The following is a 27,694-nucleotide window of genomic DNA, read 5'->3' on the forward strand; positions in this document are numbered from 1 at the left end:
GGCAGCATGAGTGAAGGATGCTTTGTTGCGATATAGGAAGCCGATTCTAGATTTAACTTTGGATTGGAGATGCTTAATGTGAGTCTGGAAGGAGAGTTTACAGTCTAACCAGACACCTAGGTATTTGTAGTTGTCCATGTATTCTAAGTCAGAGCCGTCCAGAGTAGTGATGCTGGATGGGCGGGCAGGTGCGGGCAGTGATCGATTGAATAGCATGCATTTAGTTTTACATGCATTTAAGAGCAGTTGGAGGCCACAGAAGGAGAGTTGTATGGCATTGAAGCTCGTCTGGAGGTTAGTTAACACAGTGTCCAAAGAGGGGGCCAGAAGTATACAGAATGGTGTCGTCTGCGTAGAGGTGGATCAGAGAATCACTAGCAGCAAGAGCGACATCATTGATGTATACAGAGAAGAGAGTCGGCCCGAGAATTGAATCCTGTGGCACCCCCATAGAGACTGCCAGAGGTCCGGACAACAGGCCCTCCGATTTGACACACTGAACTCTATCAGAGAAGTAGTTGGTGAACCAGGCGAGGCAATCATTTGAGAAACCAAGGCTGTCGAGTCTGCCAATAAGAATGTGGTGATTGACAGAGTCGAAAGCCTTGGCCAGGTCGATGAATACGACTGCACAGTAATGTCTCTTATCGATGGCCGTTATGATGCCGTTTAGGACCTTGAGCGTGGCTGAGGTGCACCCATGACCTGCTCTGAAACCAGATTGCATAGTGGAGAAGGTACGGTGGGATTCGAAATGGTCGGTAATCTGTTTGTTAACTTGGCTTTCAAAGACCTTAGAAAGACAGGGTAGGATAGATATAGGTCTGTAGCAGTTTGGGTCTAGAGTGTCACATGACCGCGGCAGCTGTCCAATCTTTGGGAATCTCAGACGATACGAAAGAGAGATTGAACAGGCTAGTAATTGGGGTTGCAACAATTTCGGCAGATAATTTTAGAAAGAGAGGGTTCAGATTGTCTAGCCAGGCTGATTTGTAGGGGTCCAGATTTTGCAGATCTTTCAGAACATCAGCTATCTGGATTTGGGTGAATGAGAAATGATGGGTGCTTTGCGGGTTGCTGTGGAGGGTGCAGGGCAGTTGACCAGGGTAGGGGGAGCCAGGTGGAAAGCATGGCCAGCCATAGAGAAATGCTTATTGAAATTCTCAATTATAGTGGATTTATCGGTGGTAACAGTGTTTCCTAGCCTCAGAACAGTAGGCAGCTGGGAGGAGGTGTTCTTATTCTCCATGGACTTTACAGTGTCCCAGAACTTTTTTTGAGTTTGTACTACAGGATGCAAATTTCTGTTTGAAAAAGCTAGCCTTAGCTTTCCAAACTGCCTGTGCATATTTGTTCCTAACTTCCCTGAAAAGTTGCATATCACGGGGGCTGTTTGATGCTAATGCAGAACGCCACAGGATGTTTTTGTGCTGGTCAAGGGCAGACAGGTCTGGAGTGAACCAAGGACTATATCTATTGCTAGTTCAACATTTTTTGAATGGGGCATGCTTATTTAAGATGGTGAGGAAGGCACTTTTAAAGAATAACGAGGCATCCTCTACTGACGGGATGAGGTCAATGTCATTCCAGGATACCCCGGCCTGGTCGATTAGAAAGGCCTGCTCGCAGAAGTGTTTTAGGGAGCGTTTGACAGTGATGAGGGGTGGTCGTTTGATCGCAGACCCATTACGGATGCAGGCAGAGGCAGTGATCGCTGAGATCTTGATTGAAAACAGCAGAGGTGTATTTGGAGGGCGAGTTAGTTAGGATGACATCTATGAGGGTGCCCGTGTTTACGGATTTGGGGTTGTACCTGGTAGGTTCATTGATAATTTGTGTGAGATTGAGGGCATCAAGCTTAGATTGTAGGATGGCCGGGGTGTTAAGCATGTCCCAGTTTAGGTCACCTAATAGCACGAGCTCTGAAGATAGATGGGGGGCAGTCAATTCACATATGGTGTCGAGGGCACAGCTGGGGGCAGAGGGTGGTCTATAGCAAGCGGCAACAGTGAGAGACTTGTTTCTGGAAAGGTGAATTTTTAGAAGTAGAAGCTCGAATTGTTTGGGTACAGACCTGGATAGTAAGACAGAACTCTGCAGGCTATCTCTGCAGTAGATTGCAACACCGCCCCTTTTGGCAGTTCTATCTTGGCGGAAAATGTTATAGTTAGGGATGGAGATTTCAGGGGTTTTGGTGGTTTTCCTAAGCCAGGATTCAGACACGGCTAAGCCATCCGGGTTGGCAGAGTGTGCTAAAGCAGTGAGTAAAACAAACTAAGGGAGTAGGCTTCTAATGTTAACATGCATGAAACCAAGGCTCACGGTTACAGAAGTCAACAAATGAGAGCACCTGGGGAGTGGAGCTAGGCACTGCAGGGCCTGGATTAACCTCTACATCACCAGAGGAACAGAGGAGAAGTAGGATAATGGTACGGCTAAAGGCTATACAAACTGGCCGTCTAGCACGTTCGGAACAGAGAGTAAAAGGAGCAGGTTTCTGGGCACGATAGCATAGATTCAAGGCATAGTGTACAGACAAAGGTAAGGTAGGATGTGAGTACATTGGAGGTAAACCTAGGCATTGAGTAATGATGAGAGAGATATAGTCTCTAGAGACGTTTAAACCAGGTGATGTCATCACATATGTAGGAGGTGGAACAACATGGTTGGTTAAGGCATATTGAGCAGGGCTAGAGGATCCACAGTGAAATAAGACAGTAATTTACATTTACATTTTAGTCATTTAGCAGACGCTCTTATCCAGAGCGACTTACAAATTGGTGCATTCACCTTATAATATCCAGTGGAACAACCACTTTACAATAGTGCATCTAAATCTTTTAAGGGGGGGGTTAGAAGGATTACTTTATCCTATCCCAGGTATTCCTTGAAGAGGTGGGGTTTCAGGTGTCTCCGGAAGGTGGTGATTGAGTCCGCTGTCCTGGCGTCGTGAGGGAGCTTGTTCCACCATTGGGGTGCCAGAGCAGCGAACAGTTTTGACTGGGCTGAGCGGGAACTGTGCTTCCTCAGAGGTAGGGAGGCGAGCAGGCCAGAGGTGGATGAACGGAGTGCCCTTGTTTGGGTGTAGGGCCTGATCAGAGCCTGAAGGTACGGAGGTGCCGTTCCCCTCACAGCTCCGTAGGCAAGCACCATGGTCTTGTAGCGGATGCGAGCTTCGACTGGAAGCCAGTGGAGAGAGCGGAGGAGCGAGGTGACGTGAGAGAACTTGGGAAGGTTGAACACCAGACGGGCTGCGGCGTTCTGGATGAGTTGTAGGGGTTTAATGGCACAGGCAGGGAGCCCAGCCAACAGCGAGTTGCAGTAATCCAGACGGGAGATGACAAGTGCCTGGATTAGGACCTGCGCCGCTTCCTGTGTGAGGCAGGGTCGTACTCTGCGAATGTTGTAGAGCATGAACCTACAGGATCGGGTCACCGCCTTGATGTTGGTGGAGAACGACAGGGTGTTGTCCAGGGTCACGCCAAGGCTCTTAGCACTCTGGGAGGAGGACACAAGGGAGTTGTCAACCGTGATGGAGAGATCATGGAACGGGCAGTCCTTCCCCGGGAGGAAGAGCAGCTCCGTCTTGCCGAGGTTCAGCTTGAGGTGGTGATCCGTTATCCACACTGATATGTCTGCCAGACATGCAGAGATGCGATTCGCCACCTGGTTGTCAGGAGAAGATAAGGAGAAGATTAATTGTGTGTCATCTGCATAGCAATGATATGAGAGACCATGTGAGGATATGACAGAGCCAAGTGACTTGGTGTATAGCGAGAATAGGAGTGGGCCAAGAACAGAGCCCTGGGGGACACCAGTGGTGAGAGCACGTGGTGCGGAGACAGATTCTCGCCACGCCACCTGGTAGGAGCGACCTGTCAGGTAGGACGCAATCCAAGCGTGCGCGGTGCCGGAGATGCCCAGCTCGGAGAGGGTGGAGAGGAGGATCTGATGGTTCACGGTATCAAAGGCAGCAGATAGGTCTAGAAGGATGAGAGCAGAGGAGAGAGAGTTAGCTTTAGCAGTGCGGAGAGCCTCCGTGACACAGAGAAGAGCAGTCTCAGTTGAATGCCCAGTCTTGAAACCTGACTGATTAGGATCAAGAAGGTCATTCTGAGAGAGATAGCAAGAGAGCTGGCCAAGCACGGCGCGTTCAAGAGTTTTGGAGAGAAAGGAAAGAAGGGATACTGGCCTGTAGTTGTTGACATCGGAGGGATCGAGTGTAGGTTTTTTCAGAAGGGGTGCAACTCTCGCTCTCTTGAAGACGGAAGGGACGTAGCCAGCGGTCAAGGATGCGTTGATGAGCGAGGTGAGGTAGGGGAGAAGGTCTCCGGAAATGGTCTGGAGAAGAGAGGAGGGGATAGGGTCAAGTGGGCAGGTTGTTGGGCGGCCGGCCGTCACAAGACGCGAGATTTCATCTGGAGAGAGAGGGGAGAAAGAGGTCAAAGCACAGGGTAGGGCAGTGTGAGCAGGACCAGCAGTGTCGTTTGACTTAGCAACGAGGATCGGATGTCGTCAACCTTCTTTTCAAAATGGTTGACGAAGTCATCCGCAGAGAGGGAGGAGGGGGGGGGGGGGAGGAGGATTCAGGAGGGAGGAGAAGGTAGCAAAGAGCTTCCCTAGGGTTAGAGGCAGATGCTTGGAGTTTAGAGTGGTAGAAAGTGGCTTTAGCAGCAGAGACAGAAGAGGAAAATGTAGAGAGGAGGGAGTGAAAGGATGCCAGGTCCGCAGGGAGGCGGGTTTTCCTCCATTTCCGCTCGGCTGCCCGGAGCCCTGTTCTGTGAGCTCGCAGTGAGTCGTCGAGCCACGGAGCAGGAGGGGAGGACCGAGCCGGCCTGGAGGATAGGGGACAGAGGAAATCAAAGGATGCAGAGAGGGAGGAGAGGAGGGTTGAGGAGGCAGAATCAGGAGATAGGTTGGAGAAGGTTTGAGCAGAGGGAAGAGATGATAGGATGGAAGAGGAGAGAGTAGCGGGAGAGAGAGAGCGAAGGTTGGGACGGCGCAATACCATCCGAGTAGGGGAGAGTGAGAAGTGTTGGATGAGAGCGAGAGGGAAAAGGATACAAGGTAGTGGTCGGAGACTTGGAGGGGAGTTGCAATGAGATTAGTGGAAGAACAGCATCTAGTAAAGATGAGGTCAAGCGTATTGCCTGCCTTGTGAGTAGGGGGGAAGGTGAGAGGGTGAGGTCGAAAGAGGAGAGGAGTGGAAAGAAGGAGGCAGAGAGGAATGAGTCGAAGGTAGACGTGGGGAGGTTAAAGTCACCCAGAACTGTGAGAGGTGAGCCATCCTCAGGAAAGGAACTTATCAAGGCGTCAAGCTCATTGATGAACTCTCCAAGGGAACCTGGAGGGCGATAAATGATAAGGATGTTAAGCTTGAAAGGGCTGGTAACTGTGACAGCATGGAATTCAAATGAGGAGATAGACAGATGGGTCAGGGGAGAAAGAGAGAATGTCCACTTGGGAGAGATGAGGATTCCAGTGCCACCACCCCGCTGGCTCGATGCTCTAGGGGTATGCGAGAACACGTAGTCAGACGAGGAGAGAGCAGTAGGAGTAGCAGTGTTATCTGTGGTGATCCATGTTTCCGTCAGCGCCAGGAAGTCTAGGGACTGGAGGGTAGCATAGGCTGAGATGAACTCAGCCTTGTTGGCGCAGACCGGCAGTTCCAGAGGCTGCCGGAGACCTGGAACTCCACGTGGGTCGTGCGCGCTGGGACCACCAGGTTAGAGCGGCAGCGGCCACGCGGTGTGGAGCGTTTGTATGGCCTGTGCAGAGGAGAGAGAACAGGGATAGGCAGACACATAGTAGACAAGCTACAGAAGAGGCTACGCTAATGCAAATGAGATTGGAGTGACAAGTGGACTACACGTCTCGAATGTTCAGGAAGTTAAGCTTACGTTGCAAAAATGTTATTGACTAAAATGATACAGTACTGCTGGCTGGTGGAGTAGGCTAGCTAGCAGTGGCTGCGTTGTTGACTTTGAACGTGTAGCTGGCTAGGTAACCTCGGTAGTTTCAGTACTACACCTTGTCATGATACAAAGCAACTTTGTAGCTAGCTAGCTAACATAACACTAATCAAGACGTTCCTTGTAGTGTATTTAGTTTCAACAATGCTGCTCGTCAGTAATAGTTGGCTAGGTTAGGAAAAATGGCGTCGCGGGGGGACGGAAATAGCTGGCTAGCTAACCTCGATGGCTGGCTAGCTAACAATTATCAATTAACAATTATCAAACTATGACAAAGACAACTAGGTAGCTAGCTAGGTAACACTGCACTAGTCAAATCGTTCCGTTGTGAAGTATTAGTAACTACAGCGCTGCTAGTCGGTAACGGATGGCTATCTGGCAGTGGGTTAATGATGACTAGGTGTGTTGAGTAAGTCTGGCGCCCGCGTCGCGCTGGCTAGCACACCTCGATAATACTCAAACTCAAACTACACAATTATCTTAGATACAGAGACAGCACAGACAACTATGTAGCTGGCTAACTAACACTAACACCACACTAATCAAGTCGTTGCGTTGTAATGTAATAGTTTCTGCGGTGCTGCTAGTCGGTAGAAGTTGGCTAGCTAACAGTGATGACTAGCTAGCTAGCAGCTAGCAGTGTTGACTACGTTAGGAGGACGAAGATAGCTAGCCTCGATAATTACTCAGTTACTCTAAACTACACAATTATCTTTGATACAAAGACGGCTATGTAGCTAGCTAAGAAGAATTGCTCAGATCAAACAAATCAAGCCGTTGTAATGTAGCGAAGTGGAATATTACCTGTGGAGCGAAGCGTGGTGCGACTGCTCGCTCCAAACCGGAAGTTTAAGTAATCACTAACCAGGACAGTAATGGACGAGGCATATTGATATTAGAGAGAGGCATGCGTAGCCAAGTGATCATATGGGTCCAGTGAGTGGTTGAGCAGGCTGGGGAAACGGCGATTCAGACAGTTAGCAGGCCGGGGCTAGCAAGCTAGCAGTTAGCAGACCGGGGCTAGCAAGCTAGCAGACCGGGGCTAGCAAGCTAGCAGTTAGCAGACCGGGGCTAGCAAGCTAGCAGTTAGCAGACCGGGGCTAGCAAGCTAGCAGTTAGCAGACCGGGGCTAGCAAGTTAGCCAAAGGGCCTTTGGGGGACATCGCGATGGAGTTAAGTCTGTTTTTGCATCTTCGTGCGGTGACGTCGACAGACCAGTCGTGGATTAGTAGGGTTCCAAGTAGCTCTAGGTAGCTAGCAGTTAGCAGAATAGGCCTTCAGCGGACGTCACGCCTGAGGGGCCTGTTGGAATCCTCGGGCAGATTATGTCAGTATTCTAGTCGTAGAGGATGACAAATGAGATACATAGTTATTGGTTAGATATTTCATACATAAATTAATAAATGGTTTGCTAAACAAATCCTCGGAGGCTATCAGGACACAGGCCTATGCCATTCTGCCTGTAAGGCCATTTTAATTGCAGAATCCAGAATTCTGAATCTGAGACCCATACTGAATGTCAGAATAAGTTGTCTAGTCTCACTCCAGATACAGAGAGAGCCAGTACCTGTCACAAAATACCTGTTGGATAAGTGTGTGTGTATGTATGTGTGTGTGTCTAACATCATGCTTCATGACTGTTGTTGAGACCCAACGTCTTAGAGCAGGGGTCCCCAAACACCGGGCCGCGGACCAGTACCGGGCCGCACGGAAAGGATAAATACATTTTTAGCCAAAAGAGGAACCTGTGCTATCATTTTAGCTGTAGCCTCTCCTAAGAGTTCACGACAAATGTCCTTAGCAGCAGGTAGAATCAACTCCTCGCCAATAGTGAAAGGCTTCTTGGCCTTAGCAATACGGCTAGCCACCAAGTATGACGCTCTCAGTGCAGCCACGTTTGTTGATGTGTTGGCTTTCAAGACTTGCTTCTGTCCTTCTTGTTCACGTTTTCTTCGCTCAAAGAATTCAACAGGTTTGTCTTTAAGTGTAGGGTGATTGGATTCGATGTGCCGATGCAGTTGAGGGCTTCATTGCCTCGTTAGATAGCCTATCTCCACATACTACGCACAGGGGGCTTGGAGCACGCGAGTCACCTGTCACAATAAAGCCATATTTTAGGTAGGACATCAGATTTTCTATAGAATGAGGCTTTTTTCTTTCTGCAGTCTCTGTATTATCAACATCGTCGTTGGGCCTTTTATCTCCCATACTCCTTCCGAAGAAGCTCTCCAGCGACGTTTGTTTGTTTTTATTCATGTCAGGTAACGTAGCTAGCTAGTACAACGTTGTCAGACAACACAACTCACGAAGACTGATGAACTCGCAGCGCACGCATTACTCAAGTTCAAAGTCTGTAAACTGTTGTGGGCCTGACAGAGATATTAGAGTGGTGAGAAAGGGACCAACAGACCAACAGGCACCAACAGACACCAAGTTCAATGTAATTACTGCACAAATAGCCTATAATTGTATATAATTATTATTTTACCAATAAAAAGATATAATAATAATAATATTGATCCTTTCCGTGCGGCCCGGTAGCGAATGTCCGCGGCCCGGTGGTTTGGGACCGCTGCTATAGACTACAATATTATGCAAAGCTAGTGTTGATGATATTGAACATTTCTTTATTGTCGTTTACATTCTGTGCTACTGCACCCTTTAAGCCAGTGGTCACCAACTGGTCGATCGCGATTTCATGTGTCTGAAGGTACAAATCAAGTGCACTATAGGCCGACCGCTGGCTAATTGGATGGCTCAGATTACCGTGTCTGCATTAACATAGCAGGCGTAAAAGAAATTCACTGCAAAGTTGATACTGTGAGATTTCAAAACATTTAAAACCACGACTAGAGAGAGACTGTCAACGAACAGAGCAAAGAGCTTCTGTTTTTAAAAGTGAGTTTATGTTTAAGTTCTTACTCAGCACTGTCAACACCTTTTATTCAACACTTTTATAAGCCATAAAATGTGCATTCTTCCTACTTCCACTCCTGCTACAACCAGCACTGCAGCTGTAATGAAGGAGTAGAAAAGTGTATCATGAATTTGTGCATGAGGCGACTCGAGTTTCGCCATCAGCTGGAAGACGGCGTCCCTTTTTGGTCAGTGTCAGTGGAGGAAAGGGAGAGCGGAGGGACGTTGAGAGGTGGACCCTGTGACTGACCATCAGTATAATGTTTTTAAATGGTCTGAACAACAATACATGTGAGCGGTAGATCTCGGCTTGCATTTTGACTCAGAAAGTGATCTTGAGTCAGAAAAGGTTGGTGACCACTGCTTTAAGCTCACCTGAGATAAATGTCAAACTGACAAAAAATGGTATGTATGTATAACAATGCAAGGTTCATTTAACAGTAAAATAAGACAAAATGTATTTCAAAATGTAAGCTGTGAATGCCTGAAATCTATTATCTTGATATAGTTAACCAAAATATGTTGCTATTGTGTGACTGTGACATACAGGCTCGACACTTAGCATGAAAAATATTTTCAATTGGTTAATAAATAGTAATTAATGCCAATGAAATGTGCTATCCTGTGCATATATCTGCACATGAACATTTTAATAGTACATGAAGTATGATCAATTATCTGAGAAGATACAAAACATGTGTGAAAAATGTGTTTATCTGGGGGTCACCTCAACACCAACGTTTTTTTACAGCTTTGAAACTGGTAACTAGTGGTTACTTACACAGCTGTCAATAACCTAATAATAAAACATCTGAATGGCTTAAAATAAAAACGGTTATGGATATAACAACCAGATAAATTGGTTGAAATCAAAGATTGAAGTGGGCTTAACGGCTACGCTACATGTACTACAATACTGATGATAGATAACATATCTTCATTGTGTGCTGTGCTAAAATCTTGAATCAGAGATGCAGAGATATTGTCCAGGCTCTGGAATTATGGTAAACACCGCCATCGTGCGGCGAGGGATTAAACGGCACATGTTCTTCTATAAAAAAGTGACCAAAGATATTAGTTAAATCTCCTGTCCCCTCAAATATCCTCTATTCAATGCAAGAAATAGCATGACCATAAGTAGAAGGACGTGCTTATCAATTTCATTTATTAGCTACACATGTATATGTATTGATCGTGCACATGCACAAGCAGTTCTGTAGTGTTGCCAACTTACCCCCATTCCCTCATGAAGACAGTGACCTCCTCGGGCGCCGCCGTTTTGTTCCTTCTGAATTCATCTTTGACATACTGGTCTCCCAGCGCTCTCAAGTCAATGGGCAGGAACCGGTGCAACAGTAGAATCCTCTTATACAAAGACAAAACTCTTGATACGTGGGAAGGATTCGCCATGAAGTTGCTGGCAAGAGAAACACGCAAAACAAATAAATGTAGTAAGATCGCAAGCCAACTATGTATGACGGTTAGCTACTTGACCTTCCTTCAAAGACAACTCGGTGGCTGATTGTATGACTAATCTGTGACTGCTGGCTCGAACTCACAACTTTCAGGTTTCAAGCTATGCGTCACGTTCACTACTATGTAAGGCAAGTCCTTTCGTGACAAATGTCGCATGACACATTCAGATAAAAAACAAATACCTCTGTAGATGTGCAGTTTTGGCAACTTAGTCACATTAAAACAAGGACAGTTATTCAAAAAAACAGCGTTCCCTTGTTTATCCCGGAAGTAGAATTTTCTTTGACCATTCATAGACATGGATGGGAAAACCTTTTCTTATAGGGCCCCCTAGCGGTGACTTTGTATTTGGACGTAAAGTTATTAACGTGAATTGGTTACATTTATTGGAAATGACTCGCACCAAATGAAATATGCATTGCAGCACTAAGCAGTAGCCTAAACGACAAACACCAAATCAGTCAGGGGAATCTCAATGTCCATCGTAACCTTAGACACAAGTATTATAAAGAGTGGTTATGAAAATGTTATAGAACTGTTACAAAGTTGTTATTTATAAAAACAGGACATTTCTTTTTGAGCTCCCTCTCCCAAAATAAAGAGAAAAAAATAAAGGCGACACTGACTAAATCGATTTGTTGTTTCCTAGAACATTCTTGTGATTGCAGGTAAATGGATGAAAGCACGATCCGTGTACCGTTCGTTCAATATCCGAATTTAAACAACAAATACGGATACCATTTGGATCTGTGGATATGATCATGCACTGACTGAAAATGTGTCAATTATAGCCTACTAGTGTACATACATAATTTCAGTCTCATCATCAGATGTATCAGACAAGGCAAACTCAATAACTGCTTGGTAACATTCCATGCATGCGTATTGGAGGAATTAACCGGCCTATAAAACTCACTCCCACCACTATGTGTTCTTATTCTTGTCACTCCATGTTTCTACTCCGGCGTTATCCACAATCAGAGGAGAATATATTTTTTACATTTTTGTGTGAACTGGTAAGCCCATTTTTTCATTAAAAATGACCAACGATAATATCAAAATATTTTAATATCAAAATGTTGCTAAATGTGTTATTGTAACTTTAAAAGTAACAATGACTTTGATTGAGAGTCATTAGTACAATTCTTTATTTTAAATACATCCCCCTTGTAAACTGATCTTCAACATTATAGCACAGTCAACGTCAGTTGAATACTGTATATAGCATATTGGCAAATTATTTTTGACAGGTTGGAAGTAACAAGTGTTTGTTCACCTGCCCTAACTCACTTATTTTTTTGTATCACTCACAGGGTTTGGTCTAAAAGAGGGGAATTATGATCACTCTTTCACCTGTACCCTTTGTGTCTGGGCTGTGTATAGGATTTCTGTCTATTCAATACTTTGTTTACTTGGACACCAGCACTGCAAAACCAGCTGTTTTCTCACTGGGTTACTCCAGTGGAGTTCATTATGACAAAAGGGTTCCAAGACACATACTCTCAGGTAATTGACTTCTGAATATCCATTCACTGCATTTTATTTGTGGCTTTCTTAATCCCAATATTGTAATAGAATGTTATTAATCAAAAACGAATATAAACAAATGCGTTGAGGTTTTCTCCACTTCCTATTAATGTGTAAGGTCTAAGTCTAAGTAGAAAGCTTTTTTTGTGTGTGTGTGAGAGAGAATCTTCTAACATCTGTGATTCCTGAAAGAATTCTGGTTCCAAGAGGCCAGTGGATTAGAGCACAGTGCTGGGAACACTACTGTTAGGGGTTTGATTCCTGCATAGGCCACATGCAGTTGTTTCAATGACACAACCAAATACTTTGGATAATAGCATCTGCTAAATCAGAGTTTCCCAAACTCGGTCCTGGCCCCAACAAAAAAATGTGGGTGCTCTAGCACAACACAGCTGATTCAAATACAGTGCCTCCAGAAAGTATTCACACCCCTTGACTTTTTCCACATTTTGTTGTGCTACAGCCTGATTTAAAATTGATTAAATTGAGATTTTGTGTCACTGCCCTACACACAATACCCCATAATGTCAAAGTGGAATTATGTTTTTAGACATTTTTGCAAATGTATAAAAATGTATAAAAAATGAAAAGCTTAAATGTCTTGAAAAGTTGAAATGTGTTTAAGAAGTCACATAATAAATTCATGGACTCACTCTGTGTGCAATAAGTGTTTAACATGATTTTTGGTACCTCAGTCGAGCTGTGAAGTTCAAACATAGATTCAACCACAAAGGCCAGGGAGGTTTTCCAATGCCTAGCAAAGAAGAAAAACCCAGCTATTGGTAGATGGGTAAAAACTAAAATCATTGAATATCCCTTTGAGCATCGAGAAGTTATTAATTACACTTTGGATGGTGTATCAATACACCCAGTCACTACAAAGATACAGGCGTCCTTCCTAACTCAGTTGCCAGAGAGGAAGGAAACGGCAAAATGTTGGAATATTGCTGTGAAGACTTGCTTCCATTAAGCCACAAGAGCATTAGTGAGGTAGGGCACTGATGTTGGGCGATTAGGTCTGGTTCACAGTCAGCGTTCCAATTTATCCTGTAGGTTTTAGATAGAGTTGAGGTCAGGGCTCTGTGCAGGCCAGTCAAGTTCTTCCACACCGATCTCGACAAATATTTATTTCTGTATGGAACTCGCTTTGTTCACAGGGGCAATGTCATGCTGAAACAGGAAAGGGCCTTTCCCAAACTGTTGCCACAAAGTTGAAAGCACAGAATCATCTAGATTGTCATTGTACAGAATGTACATATGTAAGGATAAAGTGACTAGTCAACAAGATAGATAATAAACAGTAACAGCTGTAACGTTTGCTTCCAACTCACACGCTCAAACATGTAGATCCCCTGAACGCAGCGCACTTTCCAGCTCACACTCTCAACACACATAGATCCCCTGAACGCAGCTCACTCTCCAGATCCCAATCACCTGTTCACACACCTGTATGTCATTATCACACACTATTTAGTTCAGTTCTTTGCACCCCATCATTGTGAGGTATTGATTGTTTTGTGTCACACTTCTACTTGGAGTGCTGGTTTTACTGTAATTTAATCCTCCCATGTATGATAGTTTTGGCCTGCCTCACTAAAAATGCGTTTTGCCTATTACCTGCCTGTACCTAAGCCTATCGAATTTCCTGTTATCAACCTATTGCCTGATCTCCCGGATGACATTACTAGCCTTTTTCCCTGTCTGTACTGTTGCCTTTTTGGACCCCCGTGTATGACCTTCTACCTTCCCCTGGACCCAGCTACTTGCCTCCTCCTGTGGTTGTTTACAAATAAACACCTGCTGTGCCCTGCGCATGAAACCAGCTCTCTGTCTCCCATTGTGTTCATGACAACAGCAGTATATGTGATGAGTGAAAAGAGTTGCAAAAAGGGTCAATGCATATAGTTAACCAATAGCTACCCGGACTAACTATTTAGCAGTCTTACGGGGGTAGAAGCTGTTCAGGGTCCTGTTGCTTACAGACTTGGTGCATTGGTACAGCTTTCCATGCAGTAGCAGAGGGAATAGTTCAGACCTTTTAGGGTCTTCCTCTGACACCGCCTGGTACAGAGGTCCTGGATTACATTTACATTTACATTTTAGTCATTTAGCAGACGCTCTTATCCAGAGCGACTTACAAATTGGTGCATTCACCTATAATATCCAGTGGAACAACCACTTTACAATAGTGCATCTAAATCTTTTAAGGGGGGGGTTAGAAGGATTACTTTATCCTATCCCAGGTATTACTTGAAGAGGTGGGATCTCAGGTGTCTCCGGAAGGTGGTGATTGACTCCGCTGTCCTGGCGTCGTGAGGGGAGCTTGTTCCACCATTGGGGTGCCAGAGCAGCGAACAGTTTTGACTGGGCTGAGCGGGAACTGTGCTTCCTCAGAGGTAGGGAGGCGAGCAGGCCAGAGGTGGATGAACGGGGAGCTCGGCCCCAGGCCAGAGGTGGATGAACAGGGAGCTCGGCCCCAGTGATGTAATGGGCTGTACACACTACCCTCTGTAGTGCCTTGGGGTCAGATGCCAAGCAGTTGCCATACCGAGCCGTGATGCAGCCTGTCAAGATGCTCTCAATGGTGCAGCTGTATACCCTTTAGAGGATCTGAGGGCCCATGCTAAATCTTTTTAGCCTCCTGAGGGGGAAGAGGTGTTGTCATGCCCTCTTCATGAATGTGTTGGTGTGTGTGTGAACCATGATTATTCCTTAGTGATGTGGACACAGAGGAACTTGAAGCTCTCAACCTGCTCCACTACAGCCCTGTCTATGTGGATGGGTGCGTGCTTGGTCCTCTGTTTCCTGTAGTCCACGATCAGCTCCTTTGTCTTGCTGATGTTGAGGGAGAGGTTGTTGTCCTGGCACCACACTGCTAGGGCTCTGACTTCTTCTCTGTAGGCTGACTCATCGTCATCGGTGAACCGGGCCTATCACCGTCGTGTCGTCGGCAAACTTAATGATGGTGTTGAAATTGTGCAAGGCCACGTAGACGTGGGCGAACAGGGGAGTGCAGGAGGTGTCTAAGCACGCACCCCAGGACCGAGTTTGGGACACCATGTGCTAATTGACCACACTTTTTATTCATTATTTTTAAATGATCTCTTTCAGATGAGGACAGGAGTGTTGCAGCCAACCTGTCCCAAAATGTACGACTACTATGTTGGATCATGACTGGGCCTAAGAACCTGGAGTCCAGAACCAAACACATCCGGGCCACCTGGGGCAAACGATGCAAAAAAACCCTCTACATGAGCTCAGAGGAGACAGAATTCCCCACGGTGGGGCTCAACGTAACTGAGGGACGAGACCAGCTCTACTGGAAGACCATCAGAGCCTTCCAGTACATCTACCAACACCACCGCAACGACTACGACTGGGTCCTCAAAGCCGACGATGACACGTTCGTGGTCATCGAGAACCTCCGACACACATTGTCTAAACAGGACCCGGAGAAGCCTGTATACTTTGGGCGAAGGTTCCACCCGTTCGTCCAGCAGGGTTACATGAGTGGTGGAGCCGGCTATGTCCTCAGTAAAGAAGCCGTCAGAAGGTTCATCAAGGGATTCGACACAGGGAAATGTTCCAACTTCTCCATCATAGAAGACATGGCTCTAGGGAAGTGTATGGAGACTATGGGTGTGGAGCCGGGGACTCCAGAGATGTGAAGGGAAGGCAGACGTTTCATCCCTACCCACCAGACATGTACTTGATCAAAGAGCCGCCCAGAAAACGGCCCTGGTATCTCTTATACGACCACTACAAACCAAGAGAGGTAAGCATAGCCTAACCCTAATGAAGTGGACACTTACATCAAGTATAATCATACATACCATTCTATTCAATTATATTTTCAGCTGTGCGGGTGTGATACTTCCTCAATCATGTGTAATGTATATTGAGAGGTGTCATAGATGCTTTGGGTTTGGCATTCAAAGTGTTTTATGATTGAGTAACTACAGTAAATATTTACTCATGGATTTACTCATGGCATTGTACTTATTATAAGTAAGTAGCAAAGCTTGTGCGAGCCGGAAAGGCTCTTAAGACAAAAGCCTATATCTTGTTACTGTAGCGTGAGGCAGCATGATGTACAGGGCCTTATATAAACACTTGTATAATGTTTTATACAGGCTTAATACAGCAGTTGGTATACTACCTAAATAAGCCTTTCTTAAAGTATGGGTCGCGACGTGTCAGTGTAAATGTATAATTATTGATTTGGCCAAGTGCATCTGCTTCTCTGCTCAGTTTGGCAGCTGCGCGAGTTTGAGGGAGATGCCCGTGTGCTTCGCGGTTTACCGGATCTTTTTTCTGCAGTTTTCTTGAAGATCACTCCGCGACCCACCCGATGCAGCGCTGTCGTTCAGGCAGCAGATGATCCGCGGTTAGCCATTGACTCTTCATTCCCAATCACTCACCGCTGTTATCAAATGGACTTATGCTAGTCACAAGTTCTGACTGAGCTCAATTGTCATGAAACGCATATACAGCGATGAGTTTCTCTCTCTTTCATACAAACTTATAACGAGGAGCGCCCACAATGTGTTTTGTGTGAGGAAGTGCTTAGTAATGAGTCTCTCATGACGAACAAATTAATAAAACGACACGTCCTGACCAAACATCCACAGCATGATGGTAAACCCAGTGAGTTCTTTCAGAACAGGACAGAATGCTTCAGGAAACAGTGCTTCGACAGTGGAAAAGTAAGTCAGCTAGCAAGGCATTGTTGTCATTTTATAACAGGTGATGAGAAGCAGAAATAAGGGAGTACTAACTCTCATAGTAGTAGATGTGAGTTTCTCTTTCATACAATCCCCTGGCCTTGTACACTGCTAATAGCTAACATTCGCCAAAGCAAGCTAGCTACCAGTGCAACCCAGTAACAGCACAGATGATGATGAAAAATGATCAGGCCTACTGTACATCTTACTGTAGAAATGATTGTTGAAAAAACTAGTCTAGGTTGGAACTGTTGCTGTTAAAATACAATAATAATTGTTATTCTTAACTGGAATAAACTGATTGAAGCAAGATGCTTTTTGAGGCAAACACACTCAATACAGTTCTGGGTTGTTCATCAACAGCAGGAAGCGGTCTCCTGCCTGACTGAGAAAGCAGTAGATGTTCTGGTCCAGTTTGGCACCACATACCTATGCGAGTCAGGGTTCTCAACTCTGGCATACTTAAAAAACAAGTACAGAAACAGTTTGAAGGCTGAGCATGACCTCAGTGTTGTACTGTCAAAAACAGAGCCCAGAATAGACATGCTCATTAGGACTGCTGTGTGTTTTCTGGCCTACATCTGTGTGATGTGATCAATCAGTTTATTCCAGTTCAGAATAAAACATATGTATTGTATTTTAACAGCAACAGTTCCAACCTAGACTTAACAATAATTTCTACAGTAAGATGTACAGTAGGCCTGATCATTTTTTTTAATCTGTACTGTTACTTAGGGTTGCACTATCAGAAAGCCTGTGTGTGTTCTGTTATTCGTCTGTGTGATGTGATCAAATCCGTTTATTCCAGTTCAGAATGAAAATTATTTATTGTATTTTAACAGCAACAGTTCCAACCTAGACAGATATGTAAGAGTGTTTTTAATGGGGGAAAATTAACATTAATATATATTTATATGGATATTTAATTTCATTGTTATTTGTTTTTGTCTATATTGCATTTGTTTTAGGCGTAAGTGCAATGAGATGTACTGATATGTATGTATAGTTGCACATTTTCCTATGCTTGGGTCCCAGGAAAACACAGAATTTCTCATTTGGGTCCCAGGCTGAAAACGTTGAAGAACCCTTGACCTAAACGACTATTTATATACTTAATCAGACTGTCGTTCTTCTTTCTCCCAGGGCCCAGAATGTTGTTCAGATCACATCGTATCATTTCACTACATCTATCCTGTAGAGATGTACACGCTGGAATACTTCACCTATCATCTACGGCCCTATGGATACAAGTACAGGTACAACCCTGATGCTGCAGCAGCTGAAATTGAGAGTAACACCACCACACCTGTCTCTGCTTAACACAGAGATATCACAGACAGACTACTGCACTGAAGAAAGAACTTATTTCTGTGTCATGTTTAAATGCCGAAACAACAGCCTGACATTGCTCAGCTTACCAAAGAAAGTGGCAATGAGACTAAGGAAATGGAACCACTATCAAATTCATTGACATGGTAGTTTTAAACATATTTTGAAGCTATACATTGTATTTGTTGTCTATGTAAACAAACATGAACAATAGAGTTACAGCTTTTTTGTGACAGGGTGAGACAGTTGTACTAAGTTGAGTTCATTCTGTTGATAGAGTTTCACATTTCCTTCTTTGCTTTTGTTATACAATGTAAAAAATATCTATTTTACAGTCGAGTGTTCATTTTTTCCAACTTACAGTTAAACAAAGGTTAACATGATATTTTGTTAAAATGAAAATAGAAGTATGTACTTAATGGGTTCTACAGATTTATGGAGGTCTAGTAAAATATTAAATTCAGATTGATAGCTAAAGATGACATTTTGACAAAGTTCAGTACACAACAGATCATTTTATGTTATGAGACTCCTGACCTGTGAGAATCTGTTCAGTTCAGTGTTTTTGGTGTGGAAGTTAAGGTGTCTTTTAATGGACAATTATTTGAAGCAACACAATGAGTAAAAACAAGGGTGTGAAAATATAAAAAATATGAACTGGTTGAATATTTGTACAGTACAGGGGGTGGTTCACAGACTACATAAAGAACACAATAGAGAAATAGAGTATACAGGTCCTCTGGAGCATCAGTGTAGCAGTGCTGTCGTTCGCCTGAGCTTTGGTCAAACTGTAACTGATATAGAGACTGTGTCCCAATTCTCCACCCTTATCCCAAAGTATGCACTTACATACTCCACATCCTTGGGAGAATTGGGATGCAGCCATAGATAGATAGGAGGCCATGTCCTCAGTGCATCCCTCTGACATCAACATTGGGAAATGTGCAGGCTTTGTATCCGGCCCAACTCTTTAAACAAAGCACCACTGTCTGTTACATGCGAGAACTGGTTGTGAGAACTGGTTTTGTAACATTATGACGTAATCTGAACAAGGAAACAGATCTGAGTCTGCCATAGACAAAACATTTATAGTGGGTGTATGGAAGTGTGAAGAAATCCATGTACAGATAAGACAAAGAGCAGCATACTCTCCAGGGCTGTGCCAAGATACACAGTTTAACAAAGACTGTCATCAACATCAAGCTAATTTCAAGCTATCAAATTATTAAATAGTCATCCAGGGAGTATCAAAATATAACTTTTCCCCAAATGTAACTTTAAACAGGCCACGCAGTGAGCATAGTTGGGATGTGATGAGACATTATCTATAACGTTTAAAGAGTTTACAATACTGCAACTATGGTGACTGCTTTACATGCAATGCATTTTCACACTGTTTAAACTCAAATACTTACATTTTAAATAATCGCTGCTCTCTCACAGACGTCATAAACCAAAGGGTTATATAAAGGTTTTTAACATCATCGAGTTAATGTCAAAGCAGTTTTGGCCCTGTTCCATGCCGATCTACAGAAATCAAGACATCCCCATCACAAACCCCTTAAGGGGCTCTTCATTTGTGTTGTTAGAATAGATCCCTTGTCTGTTCTTGCCACACTCTGATTGGGTTCACCTGTCTTTGTGCTTGTCTCCACCCCCCTCTAGGTCTTGCCCATCTTCCCCATTATCCCCTGTGCATTTATACCTGTGTTCTCTGTCTGTTTCCAGTTCGTCTTGTCAGGTCTTACCAGCATGTTTTCCCGTCTTCCTGTTTTCTCAAGTTTCTGTTAACTAGTTCTGACCAGCCTGCCTGCCGTTCTGTACCTGCCTGACTCTGACCCGATTACGAACCTCTTCCTGGCCTAGACCTGTCTTTTTGCCTGCCCCCTGTTTGGGTCAATAAACATCTGTAATTCTAGCTGTCTGCATCTGGGTCTTATCCTGAGTTCTGATAGATATTTTATCAATGTATTTAGATAGGCCTATGCTATTTGCATGGATTCCATTTTGAATTGACTGCTATGAGTGTCAGTGTAAATAAAACTTAACTAGAACCATATACTAGGCAGTCTAGCATCTAGTCTTAAACTTGATCTAGAGTCTTGAACTTGATCTCGAACCACATACTGGGCAGCGTCATGAAGTCGTCTATCAGGTACACGTGCTCCTCATCTGGGCCAGAGGTGATAGCAATCATCTCAGCCTGGAATTCTGCTTACAGCGGGCCTTTCTTATTTACCACTCCGATGACAAACATCTCAATGCTGGCGGCGTCCTCAGGCTGCACTGCATCACACCGGTCTGCCTGCCCATCGGTTAGTACCACGGCGACTTTATGAACACCGGGCCGCGAGGCCTGGAACAGCTGGTTGGCTCTCAAGATGGCACTACCCATAAAGGTGCCCCTCGCCCAGGTATAGCATCTTCCTCACCGCAGTCAGAGAAATTACATAGATTGACAGACAGACAGATATACCAGTGGATGAATGAATGAGTGTAATTAACATCAGACAGAAAACTATAATTTGTGTGAGATTGAGGCCATCAAGCTTAGATTGTAGGATGGCCTGGGTGTTAAGCATGGCCCAGTTTAGGTCACCTAATAGCACGAGCTCTGAAGATAGATGGGGGGCAGTCAATTCACATATGGTGTCGAGGGCACAGCTGGAGGCAGAGGGTGGTCTATAGCAAGCGGCAACAGTGAGAGACTTGTTTCTGGAAAGGTGAATTTTTAGAAGTAGAAGCTCGAATTGTTTGGGTACAGACCTGGATAGTAAGACAGAACTCTGCAGGCTATCTCTGCAGTAGATTGCAACACCGCCCCCCTTTGGCAGTTCTATCTTGGCGGAAAATGTTATAGTTAGGGATGGAGATTTCAGGGTTTTTGGTGGTTTTCCTAAGCCAGGATTCAGACACGGCTAAGCCATCCGGGTTGGCAGAGTGTGCTAAAGCAGTGAGTAAAACAAACTAAGGGAGTAGGCTTCTAATGTTAACCTCTTACATCTAGACGTTCCGCTAGCGGAACACCTGCTCCAATATCCAATGATAGGCGTGGCGCGAATTACAAATTCCTCAAAAATACAAAAACTTCAATTTTTCAAACATATGACTATTTCACAGCATTTTAAAGATAAGACTCTCCTTTATCTAACCACACTGTCCGATTTCAAAAAGGCTTTACAACGAAAGCAAAACATTAGATTATGTCAGCAGAGTACCAAGCCAGAAATAATCAGACACCCATTTTTCAAGCTAGCATATAAATGTCACAAAAACCCAGAAGACAGCTAAATGCAGCACTAACCTTTGATGATCTTCATCAGATGACAACCCTAGGACATTATGTTATACAATACATGCATGTTTTGTTCAATGAAGTTCATATTTATATCAAAAACCAGCTTTTTACATTAGCATGTGACGTTCAGAACTAGCATACCCCCGCAAACTTCCGCCGAATTCACTAAGAATTTACTAAATTACTCACGATAAACGTTCACAAAAAGCATAACAATTATTTTAAGAATTATAGATACAGAACTCCTCTATGCACTCGATAGGTCCGATTTTAAAATAGCTTTTTGGTGAAAGCACATTTTGCAATATTCTAAGTACATAGCCCAGGCATCACGGGCTAGCTATTTAGACACCCGGCAAGTTTAGCACTCACCAATATCAGGTTTACTATTATAAAAGTTTGATTACCTTTTGTTGTCTTCGTCAGAATGCACTCCCAGGACTGCTACTTCAATAGCAAATGTTGGTTTGGTCCAAAATAATCCATCGTTATATCCGAATAGCGGCGTTTTGTTCGTGCGTCCCAGACACTATCTGAAATGGTAAATCAGGGTCGTGGCGCATGGCGCAATTCGTGACAAAAAAAATCTAAATATTCCATTACCGTATTTCGAAGCATGTCAACCGCTGTTTAAAATCCATTTTTATGCAATTTTTCTCGTAAAAAAGCGATAATATTCCGACCGGGAATCTCCTTTTAGCTAAACAGAGGAAAGTAAACAAAGCTTTCGGTCGACGCGGGCACGAGCCTGAGTCTCACAGTACTGTAACCAGCCACTACCCAAACGCGCTACTTTTTTTTCAGCCAGAGCCTGCAAAGCCACGATTCAGCTTTTTACCGCCTTCTGAGACCCTATGGCAGCCGTAGGAAGTGTCACGGGACAGCTAAGATCCTCACTCTTCAATAAACAGAGACAAGAAGAACGACACCTTGTCAGACAGGCCACTTCCTGCCTGAAACCTTGTCAGGTTTTTGCCTGCCAAATGAGTTATGTTATACTCACAGACACCATTCAAACAGTTTTAGAAACTGTAGGGTGTTTTCTATCCATATGTAATAAGTATATGCATATTGTAGTTACTGGGTAGGAGTGGTAACCAGATTAAATCGGGTACGTTTTTTATCCAGCCGTGAAAATACTGCCCCCTAGCCATAACAGGTTAACATGCATGAAACCAAGGCTCTACGGTTACAGAAGTCAACAAATGAGAGCACCTGGGGAGTGGAGCTAGGCACTGCAGGGCCTGGATTAACCTCTACATCACCAGAGGAACAGAGGAGAAGTAGGATAATGGTACGGCTAAAGGCTATACAAACTGGCCGTCTAGCACGTTCGGAACAGAGAGTAAAAGGAGCAGGTTTCTGGGCACGATAGCATAGATTCAAGGCATAGTGTACAGACAAAGGTAAGGTAGGATGTGAGTACATTGGAGGTAAACCTAGGCATTGAGTAATGAAGAGAGAGATATAGTCTCTAGAGACGTTTAAACCAAGTGATGTCATCGCATATGTAGGAGGTGGAACAACATGGTTGGTTAAGGCATATTGAGCAGGGCTAGAGGATCCACAGTGAAATAAGACAGTAATCACTAACCAGGACAGTAATGGACGAGGCATATTGATATTAGAGAGAGGCATGCGTAGCCAAGTGATCATATGGGTCCAGTGAGTGGTTGAGTAGGCTGGGGACACGGCGATTCAGACAGTTAGCAGGCCGGGGCTAGCAAGCTAGCAGTTAGCAGACCGGGGCGCTAGCAGACCGGGGCTAGCAAGCTAGCAGTTAGCAGACCCGGGGCTAGCAAGCAAGCAGTTAGCAGACCGGGGCTAGCAAGCTAGCAGTTAGCAGACCGGGGCTAGCAAGTTAGCCAAAGGGCCTTTGGGGGACATCGCGATGGAGTTAAGTCTGTTTTTGCATCTTCGTGCGGTGACGTCGACAGACCAGTCATGGATTAGTAGGGTTCCAAGTAGCTCTAGGTAGCTAGCAGTTAGCAGAATGGGCCTTCAGCGGACGTCACGCCTGAGGGGCCTGTTGGAATCCTCGGGCAGATTATGTCAGTATTCTAGTCGTAGAGGATGACAAATGAGATACATATTTATTGGTTAGATATTTCATACATAAATTAATAAATGGTTTGCTAAACAAATCCTCGGAGGCTATCAGGACACAGGCCTATGCCATTCTGCCTGTAAGGCCATTTTAATTGCAGAATCCAGAATTCTGACTCTGAGACCCATACTGAATGTCAGAATAAGGTGTCTAGTCTCACTCCAGATACAGAGAGAGCCAGTACCTGTCACAAAATACCTGTTGGATAAGTGTGTGTGTATGTATGTGTGTGTGTCTAACATCATTTACATTTACATTTAAGTCATTTAGCAGACGCTCTTATCCAGAGCGACTTACAAATTGGTGCATTCACCTTATAATATCCAGTGGAACAACCACTTTACAATAGTGCATCTAAATCTTTTAAGGGGGGTTAGAAGGATTACTTTATCCTATCCCAGGTATTCCTTGAAGAGGTGGGGTTTCAGGTGTCTCCGGAAGGTGGTGATTGACTCCGCTGTCCTGGCGTCGTGAGGGAGCTTGTTCCACCATTGGGGTGCCAGAGCAGCGAACAGTTTTGACTGGGCTGAGCGGGAACTGTGCTTCCTCAGAGGTAGGGAGGCGAGCAGGCCAGAGGTGGATGAACGCAGTGCCCTTGTTTGGGTGTAGGGCCTAATCAGAGCCTGAAGGTACGGAGGTGCCGTTCCCCTCACAGCTCCATAGGCAAGCACCATGGTCTTGTAGCGGATGCGAGATTCGACTGGAAGCCAGTGGAGAGAGCGGAGGAGCGGGGTGACGTGAGAGAACTTGGGAAGGTTGAACACCAGACGGGCTGCGGCGTTCTGGATGAGTTGTAGGGGGTTTAATGGCACAAGCAGGGAGCCCAGCCAACAACGAGTTGCAGTAATCCAGACGGGAGATGACAAGTGCCTGGATTAGGACCTGCGCCGCTTCCTGTGTGAGGCAGGGTCGTACTCTGCGAATGTTGTAGAGCATGAACCTACAGGATCGGGTCACCGCCTTGATGTTAGTGGAGAACGACAGGGTGTTGTCCAGGGTCACGCCGAGGCTCTTAGCACTCTGGGAGGAGGACACAAGGGAGTTGTCAACCGTGATGGCGAGATCATGGAACGGGCAGTCCTTCCCCGGGAGGAAGAGCAGCTCCGTCTTGCCGAGGTTCAGCTTGAGGTGGTGATCCGTCATCCACACTGATATGTCTGCCAGACATGCAGAGATGCGATTCGCCACCTGGTTGTCAGAAGGGGAAAGGAGAAGATTAATTGTGTGTCATCTGCATAGCAATGATATGAGAGACCATGTGAGGATATGACAGAGCCAGGTGACTTGGTGTATAGCGAGAATAGGAGAGGGCCTAGAACAGAGCCCTGGGGGACACCAGTGGTGAGAGCACGTGGTGCGGAGACAGATTCTCGCCACGCCACCTGGTAGGAGCGACCTGTCAGGTAGGACGCAATCCAAGCGTGGGCCGCGCCGGAGATGCCCAGGTCGGAGAGGGTGGAGAGGAGGATCTGGTGGTTCACAGTATCAAAGGCAGCAGATAGGTTTAGGAGGATGAGAGCAGAGGAGAGAGAGTTAGCTTCAGCAGTGCGGAGAGCCTCCGTGACACAGAGAAGAGCAGTCTCAGTTGAATGCCCAGTCTTGAAACCTGACTGATTAGGATCAAGAAGGTCATTCTGAGAGAGATAGCAAGAGAGCTGGCCAAGGACGGCACGTTCAAGAGTTTTGGAGAGAAAGGAAAGAAGGGATACTGGTCTGTAGTTGTTGACATCGGAGGGATCGAGTAGGTTTTTTTCAGAAGGGGTGCAACTCTCGCTCTCTTGAAGACGGAAGGGACGTAGCCAGCGGTCAAGGATGAGTTGATGAGCGAGGTGAGGTAGGGGAGAAGGTCTCCGGAAATGGTCTGGAGAAGAGAGGAGGGGATAGGGTCAAGTGGGCAGGTTGTTGGGCGGCCGGCCGGACGTCACAAGACACGAGATTTCATCTGGAGAGAGAGGGGAGAAAGAGGTCAAAGCACAGGGTAGGGCAGTGTGAGCAGGACCAGCGGTGTCGTTTGACTTAGCAACGAGGATCGGATGTCGTCAACCTTCTTTTCAAAATGGTTGACGAAGTCATCCGCAGAGAGGGAGGAGGGGGGGAGGGGGGAGGATTCAGGAGGGGAGGAGAAGGTAGCAAAGAGCTTCCCTAGGGTTAGAGGCAGATGCTTGGAGTTTAGAGTGGTAGAAAGTGGCTTTAGCAGCAGAGACAGAAGAGGAAAATGTAGAGAGGAGGGAGTGAAAGGATGCCAGGTCCGCAGGGGAGGCGAAGTTTTCCTCCATTTCCGCTCGGCTGCCCGGAGCCCCTGTTCTGTGAGCTCGCAGTGAGTCGTCGAGCCACGGAGCAGGAGGGGAGGACCGAGCCGGCCTGGAGGATAGGGGACAGAGGAAATCAAAGGATGCAGAGAGGGGAGGAGAGGAGGGTTGAGGAGGCAGAATCAGGAGATAGGTTGGAGAAGGTTTGAGCAGAGGGAAGAGATGATAGGATGGAAGAGGAGAGAGTAGCGGGAGAGAGAGAGCGAAGGTTGGGACGGCGCAATACCATCCGAGTAGGGGCAGAGTGAGAAGTGTTGGATGAGAGCGAGAGGGAAAAGGATACAAGGTAGTGGTCAGAGACTTGGAGGGGAGTTGCAATGAGATTAGTGGAAGAACAGCATCTAGTAAAGATGAGGTCAAGCGTATTGCCTGCCTTGTGAGTAGGGGGGGAAGGTGAGAGGGTGAGGTCAAAAGAGGAGAGGAGTGGAAAGGAGGCAGAGAGGAATGAGTCAAAGGTAGACGTGGGGAGGTTAAAGTCACCCAGAACTGTGAGAGGTGAGCCATCCTCAGGAAAGGAACTTATCAAGGCGCAAGCTCATTGATGAACTCTCCAAGGGAACCTGGAGGCGATAAATGATAAGGATGTTAAGCTTGAAAGGGCTGGTAACTGTGACAGCATGGAATTCAAATGAGGAGATAGACAGATGGGTCAGGGGAGAAAGAGAGAATGTCCACTTGGGAGAGATGAGGATTCCAGTGCCACCACCCCGCTTGGCTCGATGCTCTAGGGGTATGCGAGAACACGTAGGCAGACGAGGAGAGAGCAGTAGGAGTAGCAGTGTTCTCTGTGGTAATCCATGTTTCCGTCAGCGCCAGGAAGTCTAGGGACTGGAGGGTAGCATAGGCTGAGATGAACTCAGCCTTGTTGGCACGAGACCGGCAGTTCCAGAGGCTGCAGGAGACCTGGAACTCCACGTGGGTCGTGCCCGCTGGGACCACCAGGTTAGAGTGGCAGCGGCCACGCGGTGTGGAGCGTTTGTATGGCCTGTGCAGAGTGGAGAGAACAGGGATAGACAGACACATAGTAGACAAGCTACAGAAGAGGCTACGCTAATGCAAAGGAGATTGGAATGACAAGTGGACTACACGTCTCGAATGTTCAGAAAGTTAAGCTTACGTTGCAAAAATCTTATTGACTAAAATGACCAAAATGATACAGTACTGCTGGCTGGTGGAGTAGGCTAGCTAGTGGCTGCGTTGTTGAACTTTGAACGAGTAGCTGGCTAGGTAACCTCGATAGTTTCAGTACTACCCCTTGTCATGATACAAAGCAACTTTGTAGCTAGCTAGCTAACATAACACTAATCAAGACGTCCTTGTAATGTATTTAGTTTCTACAATGCTGCTCGTCGGTAATAGTTGGCTGGGTTAGGAAAAATGGCGTCGCGGGGACGGAAATAGCTGGCTAGCTGACCTCAATGGCTGGCTAGCTAACCTCGGTAATTACTAGACTACACAATTATCAAGCTATGACAAAGACAACTAAGTAGCTAGCTAGCTAACACTGCACTAGTCAAATCGTTCCGTTGTAAAGTATTAGTATCTACAGCGCTGCTGAGTCGGTAACGGTTGGCTAGCTAGCAGTGGGTTAATGATGACTAGGTGTGTTGACTAAGTCTGGCGCCCGCGTCGCGCTGGCTAGCTCACCTCGATAATTACTCAAACTACACAATTATCTTAGATACAGAGACAGCAAAGACAACTATGTAGCTGGCTAACCAACACTAACACCGCACTAATCAAGTCGTTACGTTGTAATGTAATAGTTTCTGCAGTTGCTAGTCGGATTAAGTTGGCTAGCTAGCAGTGATGGCTTAGCTAGCTAGCAGCTAGCAGTGTTGACTACGTTAGGATGACGAAGATAGCTAGCCTCGATATTTACTCTAATTACTCTAAACTACACAATTATCTTTGATACAAAGACGACTATGTAGCTAGCTAAGAAGAATTGCTCAGATCAGACAAATCAAGCCGTTGTAATGGTGAAGTGTAATATTACCTGTGGAGCGGGCGTAGTCGCGACTGCTCGCTCCAAA

General features: G+C 45.5%; 1 pseudogene; it reads left to right on the forward strand.

Annotated features, from left to right (window-relative positions):
• Positions 1-11,356: 11,356 nt before the first annotated feature.
• LOC123740264 (glycoprotein-N-acetylgalactosamine 3-beta-galactosyltransferase 1-like) lies at positions 11,357-19,167 on the forward strand (annotated as a pseudogene).
• The last annotated feature ends 8,527 nt before the right edge of the window (positions 19,168-27,694 follow it).

This window comes from Salmo salar, unplaced genomic scaffold (genome assembly GCF_905237065.1).
Source record: "Salmo salar unplaced genomic scaffold, Ssal_v3.1, whole genome shotgun sequence".
Taxonomy (NCBI): Eukaryota; Metazoa; Chordata; class Actinopteri; order Salmoniformes; family Salmonidae; genus Salmo; species Salmo salar.